A 9,386-nucleotide genomic window follows, 5' to 3' on the forward strand; every position below is an offset into this window, starting at 1 on the left:
AACCTATTTGATGATCAACCTGAGTTAATTTTCGGACTTGATGTTAATGGAAAGCCAGTGGAAGGAGGGATACCACCCTTCTACATTAGCCTTAACATCCATGATAAAATCCTACATAATGCCATGCTAGACTCTGGGGCTTCGCACAATCTTATGCCTAAATCCGTTATGGAGAAGATAAACTTGGATATCACTAGACCTTATAAAGAACTGTTCTCATTTGATTCAAGCCAAGTTAAGTGCCTAGGACTTATAAAAGATTTGTGTGTTTCCCTAGTGCAATACCCTGATAAGACAATTCTTATGGACATAGTTGTTGCTGATATACCTCCTAAGTATGGTATGCTGTTGTCTAGATCTTGGGGTGCTAAACTCCAGGGATCTCTGCAACTTGACATGTCGTATGCTACCATATCAGTCTTTGGACATCCCAAGAAACTGTATAGAGAGACTCTGATGAAGTATGTAGTGAGTACTTAGGAGAGGCCTCAAAACTTTCCTATATATTCAGTACATTTTTATATTTATTCTTTCATACTTTACAATGCTAAATCTAATCGAGAAGATATTTCAAACAACATAATAGCATAACCAAAAGAAATTGCAATATTAAAAGAAAATCATAATGTCCAAATTCATGAGATTTTAGAAGGCCATTGATCCACTAGTTCTTGACATTTCACCAGGAAATGCCATCCCCAAGTGGAGCCACTGTTATGTTCCTATACCAATATATGTCATAATTTTTGAATGGCTGAGGTCAAATCTGTAATATGTACATACCTTTGCTTTCTGCAAATGTTTTCCATATTCAAAAAATAAAATAAAAAAATGTAAAGAGGGTATGTCCTAAAAGAAAAATCAAAGGACAAAAAGAGTGAAAAGGTCAACAAAGATGAAAAATGAACCCCAAGGAAAAAGAAAAAGACCATGAAAGTGTGCAAGCCCAAATGCCACTACTATTTACTTTTCTGCATAATAATGATTGTGTGCAACTCGTTATTCATGCCACAATGCATGATAATCAAACAGTTTAATCTTGATTTTTCCATGTTTTGAATTTCATGTTATAGATAGACAAATAAAATCTAACCAAACTGTTTAATCTTGGCAGCTAAGTAGATAGGTAGAGTAAATAAAAGGAGCTCAACAGTTTAATCTGAGCCCTTGGATGTAATAAGGATAGACTTAGATAGATTTCTATTGTAAAAAGAAAAGAAAAGGTTTGATAAGGGTTTGCCAGCTTAAGTGCACCCTAATAAAGAGTAGAAAAAATGGTAGGATGAGTAGATGGGTAAGTAGTTGAATGGTTGCAGAATTGTGATGAATGATTAGTTAAGATCATATCATTTATTTTCATCAACAAGTTGTTGAAGTATGGATGATAATTTGACATTTACACAAAGTCAAGTGATTAATTTCCCCATTCATTTTACCTTCAATTTTACTAATTTCCCATAAGCAAAGTCAAAAGTACCTAAAACCTTAAGTTAAAGGGGCTCAGAGCATTTCTCTGACTTTTGGAGGGACCGGACCCTCGGCCCAATAACTTATAGGGTTTAAGTACTAAAAGCCCCTTATAAACATTCACCCCCTCCCTAATTCACTCATTTCCCCTAAAAAATCCATTTTCCTAAGGTAAAAGCACCATTTTCCTAGGGAAAGGAATCACCCCCATGTAAAACCCCTCTTTTCCACAAAAACCCACAAATGCGCATTTAGCCTAAGTTATGATGTTTAATGTGAAAAGCAAACAAATTCAACATACATTACACTTAGCGCACTTCGTTTTCCGCTTTCATTTCATATTGATTTATAACATTATTTATTAAATCCCAAAAATACCCCTTTCCCATATGTTTTATTTTAAAACCCATATGTTAATAATATCCTGCCCCAAAGTTTGAAACATAAACTTATTAATAAACTAATTAATGGTATTAATTAAGTCGATCAACGACTAATTAATAACCATGACCGACCGCCGAATAAAGAAATTAATTAATCAATCTGTGATTAATTAATAATCTATCACCGCCAATGAAATCCTTCCTGACATCATTAAACCTCCCTAATCCTCAGTTAATTAATCCTTCCGCTCATTAAAACCCCGTTAGGCCCCTCCATTAAACCTCACCTCAAATCATCGCCCCGATCACCATGTGATCTGACCCCTTCCGATCCAACAGTTGACGCTCATATCGGGCAGCCTCTGAAGGCCGACCTTTACCCGCCCGATATGAGTGGTTTTACTATTCACCCCACTGCTACGTGGCGCTTGATGAATGGCATCGGGCGGCCTCCCCCCAAAACCACTTTATCCTGAAAGCGGTGCGATACGATCCCGCTTACCGCCTCCCACTAAATGACAAACTGTAACGTTCCCCGCTTGATGCCAACTTCCTTTTCCCAGTGTACCCGCCAAAATCATTGAATTTATGAATAAAACTAAAAAACGCATTGTTTTTTGTTTTATCGTGAAAAAGAGCACTCTGACCTCCATGCCAGCACTAGAGTATGTGCAACCGTCAACCTACGTCCAACTGCCAATTTACCAAAGCTGCTGAACTCTAGACCACCTTGCAGACTTATGTGCTTCCTGCAAACAATGCACAGTTGCCATTACTCAGTCCAAAAGCCGAAACCAAGTATTTATCCCAATTCACTAAAAAACCCTATTTTGTTCCACAACCTGGACTAAATTGCTTCCAATTCCTAAGTAATTTAGCAAGAAAATTGCCTGGTGACTCCAAAATACCTGAATTAGACTACTTTTTCCTAAAATTCACTAAAAACCCTTCACCCCCGTCCTTGAATTAAAAAGAACCAAGGATGGCTGCCCCAATCGCATTAAATGCCATGCCCATCTCTACTCCTCACAGAGATCTAGACCATCTCCCATTGGCAGATAAGGATTTTTAAATTAAAGATACCTCTATCCATGAATCCCCTTTGAAACTATACTACAGATATAGAGACTAGTACCTGAACCATGCAAACTGTATAGGGCTTTGGGAGTCAGGTTTACCCAAATATCAGTTCCCCAGAGTTCATATCTTCCTAGAAATTATCCATTACTGCTATATGAATTATGATCCCAGCCAAAGGGCAATGAGGACCCTGCACTAGTCTATATTATTTACCATCACTGTTGAGTCCATTAATGAAATGCTACAGTTACAACAAAACCAAAGCCTGACCCCTCTTTCTGTTGGAGATTTGCTTAACAGATACCCTACACTCATCTCAACCAAACTTGCTCGGTTATACCAGACCTTTATCAGAGAAGAACAATACATTCCAAAGGATTCTCCACCATACATATATACCATATTCTCTGACCTTGGTTGAGACATCATAGACATGATATCCAATGTGTTAGGCTATACTACAAGTGAATTTGTTGATGAAATCATTATAGCCTTTATGTCCATCTACTCTCCTAGGCAACCACCAGCCATCATGTTTGATTATGCTAAGTTCATTGCTGATAAAATGCATGATCAATTCATGAGGTTGGATAATGAAAGAGTCTTCAAATATTCTTCAGTTTTATATCATCTTTTCCTGTATTATCAAGCTGACAAGTTCCCAATCACACTCTAGAAGCTTGATACCAGAGGCAACCCTAGATTTGTGGTCTTCTGGACTTCATTAATCCACCAATATGACTCTCAATATTCTTATATTGATTTCATAGATCTCTTTGTGTACCTAGTGACAACTATGCTATTAGGAAGCCCTCCTCCCAGAATCAGTGCAGACATCAGGAGGGTCTTTTAGTTATCAAAATAGTATAGAGTGGGGGATTGGTACATGTACCAAAACCACACTAAAATCAGAACCTATGGATGTGAGCTGGCTCCCTACAAACTGCCCAGATACCTCCCTACGAGATTGTTTGCCCTAGAGTACTACAGACAAATGATCAATTCAAATGAGGTGCATTTTGTGAAAGCCAAGAAGAAAACTTAGCTTAGGATAAAAGATCAGCTTGGCCATTTCATATGTAAGAGTAGGGAAGCAGGAAAGGAAGCAGAGGAAATCCTCTAAAGGTTGAGACTGAAACAAAGTTTCATCTAGAATTATGACCCCTTAGAGTTCATTTGCAATAGGAGACAAAAGAATAAATTATCTGCTTACATCCACCATAGAATCCCTGAAATTGAACCTTATGCTAATAAGCTTGAATGGGTGGAAAACACTCTGGTAGACCGGGATGGCACAAAAACTGATGTCAATAATGTATTAATTGATTTGGATAGAAGACTTGATGAGGATTCATTTGTACAGGCACCAAGAGAAACTCAATCTCAAAGGCAATCATAGGAACACATTGGGCAAACAGCAGAGAAGGACCCTAAGAGCAGCGAGGGGAATCAGAACAGCCTGAGATTTCAGAAGAACTTGCTCAACCAAAACAAATCATGAGCAATCCTCCTATTTTACAGACTCCTCTAAATGAGGAGAGGAATCTTAAAAGAGATAGAGAGGAGGCCACTCCTTCTAGTAGACCTGTTGCCCAAACTTATGTCAAGAGGAAAAGGTTGAACCCATTTTCAGAACAGGAGTATACTGAGGAGACAGTAGGAACTACAGGAGCAAAAAGCATGCATACCACTCCTTCAGGGGGTACACAAGAACCTTCCACCTCACAGGCTCAAATGCTAGAAAGGCAACAGAGCGTGGAAGTATCCTCCTTCAGGGCTCCTACTGGCCAGAGCCAAGATATCAAAGAGAAATACAAAGAAATCAAGGCAAGAAATGAAAGATTAAAGGCCCAAAGTTATGCACACTACCTGAAAATGGCTCCAACAAATCAAACAAGGCTAATGTCAGCCTTTGACATAAAGGAAGGTAGGATGCAGATGAGATTTTTGAAGCCAACCACACAACAACCCATATCAATGGTAGATTATCTGAAAACGGACTTTGAAGTATTGGCAAAGGATATCCATCCTATTGACCAAATAGAACTACACAAGCAGACTGGTGGAATGGTTTACTCCACCTTGACCAGCAAGACAATTGCAGCCCACCAACTCCAGAATTCGCTGAATAATATATCAGCACAATTCCAGTGGAGAAGGCCTCTTCATAGACCAAGGGCACCAGAGTAAAGTCCTTAGAGGACTTGGTCATAGAACTGGGACATGATCCCAAAGATGTGAAAGCTGCAAAAAAGCTTATCAAGAAGAAAAATGATGACATAGTTGCACTGAAGAAGCAGCTCAAAATTCCCCCTCTACATCATCCTCAGACAGCTGAAGTGTTGGAAACTCAAAAGGAGGGAGAGCTTATGGACTTAGTCCTTAAGCTGAATGAACAATTAAAAGAGACAGAGAAAGAGTTAGATAATTTGATACAGTCTAAGTAGAGTGAGTTGGCCACCACTCCTCAGACTGTAATCCCTACAGTCTCTATAGCAGTACCCTCCACATTGGTTGCTACCTTAGCACCCACAGTTCCACCAGCTACAACTTTGCCAGTAACAGGTACATCAACAGGCATAGGGGCATCTACAAGCGCAGGTACTTCCATAGAACAAACAACTGAATTGGTAAAGGCCATGGAGGAAATGAGCATCCAGGCCACTGAACTTAAGAAACTTAGAGAAAAAGTGTCAAATCTGGAGACTGATTGTAAACTTGCCCAGATACAACAAAAGGAAGAAGTTCAGAAGAACAAAAGAATGGTAGAAAGAATAAAATTCCTTGAAAAGGACTTGACATTGTAAGAGCCACTAGGAGACATGAAAGAAATTATTTGGGCCTTTTGAACAGACTGAACTAGTAAAAGTGGCTACAGAAGCAGTCCACAAGACAAGAGAAGAATTGGGGGATATGCCTGAAGCAGCCAACCTATTGATCACATTTTTGAACAACAGAAATAGGTACCAACTTGATGAACTATAAATTGATGATAGAACAGCAACCATCATTGAAATAAAGAAGGTTCTCACCAAAAGGAACTTGATGCTAAATCTGGAGAAAAGGTGTCAAAGCATCCAAGCAGACATTGATAGTTTTATGACAAAGTATGGCATCTTAAGAGAAAAAGGACTTTCCAGTCCTATGGTAATAAATGACAAGCTGATGAATCAAGAGGATTATACTGAAAGATTAAATAAGCTGGCCAGAAACCAAGCTAGTACTTCAAGGGTGAAATCTTTGCCCACTAGGAAGGTACTATATGATGGTCTTGAAAATTTGTTTTACATAGAGCATGAGGTAAAGCACTTGTTTACCAATAGGCAAAATTTTGCTAAGTATACAGAAGCTGATGAAATATATAGAAAGATGATAAGAATGAAGTTACCTGACAGTGAATGGTGGACAAAACTTACAGATTTACTATAAAGTTACTACAATAAATCTACATGGTAAAACATGGCTACCAGGTAGAACAGGTAAGATAGAGTCAAAGCAGAATAGGTAAAGAGTATCAGTAGGTAGAAGATAGAAAGTGATTCCAGCACACAACTACAAAGCAACTGAAAGAGCCAAATCCGAATTACAACAGCCAACACAATCACAATAAAAGGGACAGCAAGAAGACAGTTCTCCATCTGTCTCTATCTTCGTGTTGAAGATATTTTCGGTTTCCTAGAATAATTCTCATATTGTTATGAGATATTTTGTATCATTTTTTGTATAAATACTTCACAAATTGAAGTAATTAGGGTGGATTAAAATACATTTATTGACATTTTATTTTGAGCCAAGGAGCTATTGTACTCAAGACTGGACTGGTTTTGCTGGATATGAAATAAAGCTGAGGACATTTCACTGGATTCTTGTGCACAGTTGGAACAAATAAGCATTATTTCTTCATGTTTACGTATTGTTTCTCTTCATGTTATAAGTATTCATATGTGTTTCTTATGAAATCTAAAAGTAAACAAGGAATGATATCATCAGAATTAGCTTAAATGCTCTCTGTTTTAATTGTTTGCTTTCTATATGTTTTCTACTAAACTATCTTGGTCTGGGAATTCTTAATTGCTCCCTTACTTCCATAGTTTACCCCCCCTTTGGTCCATAGTAAAGGATTCTTCATTGCCCTTTGCTACTGATCATCCTTCCTTTCTTCATCTTAATCCCGGTTAAGGATCCTTCATTGCCCTTTGCCCTGGTTAGGACTACCTCACCCATCTGAACCTGTAGATTTGCTTTTGTTGTGCTAGCCTACCCTGTGAACTCTTACCTTAGTGATTGATCAGATCCAGTTTAGCTACTCTTGATTGACTCCATAGCTCAATGGACTGAATACTTGCTCTGCCCATTTTTTCTCTTAATTCCACCACCCAATCAAAATAAAACAATCATGAACACTAAGAACTAGCCTGAAATCTTATTCAAAACAAAGTTAAATTATAAAGAGAGAGCCCTCTCTGGACTTAGGCTGGCTAGAACCCGAGTTTAAAAGATTAGGTTTGTGGTTACCTCAGACTATTCCTTCTTTGATAACTTCTAAGGAAAAAATATGAGTGATAACACATTTCTTTCTTTTGATTTTTATTTTTTATTTTTTCTATTCTTTTCTTATTTTTATTTCTCACTTTTTATCTTTTTCTCTCTTTTCTTTTTTTAAGTTTTGAAATAAAAGAAAATTTAAAAACTATTACAAGGGTAAAAATAAGTTACAATAGAGCATATCTGAGGTCAGAAGAGGAGATCAGAAATAAATTTTGGGGTCATTCTTGAAGTCTAAAGATGGAAGCAAAAAAGTGATTTATGAAGTGAATAAGTCATCTTGGCATTTTCACTATAATTTTTGTTCTGAGATGTTTCGGACTGTGAAAGTTGGAGGATACATATAGAATATTTTCATGTATCTGTGGTTCAAATTACAAACCTTGGTTCACTATAATTTTAGATATATGTTCTAATAAAGTTAGGCTTCTTAAATGCTCTTGAAAATTTCTTCAAACAGATCAACTTCGTATTTTCGTTTGATCTTTCTTTTTATGATGTTTCAAAATTTTAAATTTGAAGGAGACAGAGGAGATATCTCAAGGTACTTGTGGTAGAAATTTCAGAGTTTGTTTCACTAAAATTTCATACATATGATTTGAAGAATATAGTGTTCATGAATGTTGTGGTAATATGCTTCAAACATATTAACTTGTCATTTTTGCTATAACTTTCTTTTTGAAATATTTCGGACTGTGAAATTTTGATGAGACAGAGAAGAGATCTTTAAGTACCCATGGTGAACATTTTATAACGAAAAATTGAATACATGGCATGTTGTGCAAATTCGTTCTTAGAAAGAAGCCAAAAGCAACAAGTTTTGGGAGAAGTATACTTAGTGAAGGAAGAAGAAATAGGTAGACTTGGTGAAGGAAGAAACAACTAATAGAACTTGTGAAGAAAGAAACAAAAACAAGACTTTCTTAAAACATAAGCAACTAATAGACATTGCGAAGAAGAAAGCAAGTAGGTTGATGCCTACAAGTATTTGCAGTAGTGGGGATTGGTGTCTCCTGTAAAATAATAGGGGGGGATTAGTGTCTCTTGGAAGTTGGTTCCTACAAAGCAACAAAGGGGGTTTTTGTCTCATGTAGGTTAGTACCTACAAAGTAGTAGAGAGGATTGGTGTCTCCTATAGGTTGGTGCATACAAATTGATATGATAGTAGGTTGGTGCCTACATGATATTTCATCTAAGGAATTTTGTGGTTTTCTCCTACAAGGGTTTCCACATATATCTTGTGTTACTAGTTCACTTTATGAGATTGTTGATTTATGATGTTCAAATTTTTAAATAAGAAAATATCATCATTATATTGATTCACCCCCCTCTCAATATAATTATGAATCCAACACACTCAATGTTTCACTATATACAAACTAAAGTTGGAATCCTATCCTCAAATTTGACTATCAAATTTAACTTGATACACGTAGAAAACAAATGCATGTAAATAAAGAAAAAAAAAAAAAAAAGGAGGATGTACTCAAAAGCTCTCTAGATTTTTATTTTTTTATAGGACATTTAGATGACACGATGTACTTTTCAACTATAGCCCCACTTCCCCATAAGAATTTTTGTAACATGGTCCCCCAACCATTCATTCTACAATTGAGGGGATATATATTATTTAATGTTAGAGTTGTGTTATCTTATCATCGCGCTGTGTTTCAAGTCTAAAGTTTCCTTATCCATGCATCAAGTGTTAATTTCCACCACTTTTTGATAGTGTGGCAGATCTACTCATCAATGTTATACAATGGTGCCTTTGCCACTTTTTGACAATGTAGCTCCAAATGCAAATTTGCAGTCATATCATCTCATCAATGCTATTAAAATTACAGTCTGATTTGCTCATGTGAAGAGATCACATCCAAAACTAGACAACAAAAGTAGTATATACCCAAAAAT

Source organism: Pinus tabuliformis, chromosome 2_1 (assembly GCF_031772625.1).
Source record: "Pinus tabuliformis cultivar Carrire ecotype Pingquan chromosome 2_1, CPIR1, whole genome shotgun sequence".
Classification (NCBI taxonomy): Eukaryota; Viridiplantae; Streptophyta; class Pinopsida; order Pinales; family Pinaceae; genus Pinus; species Pinus tabuliformis.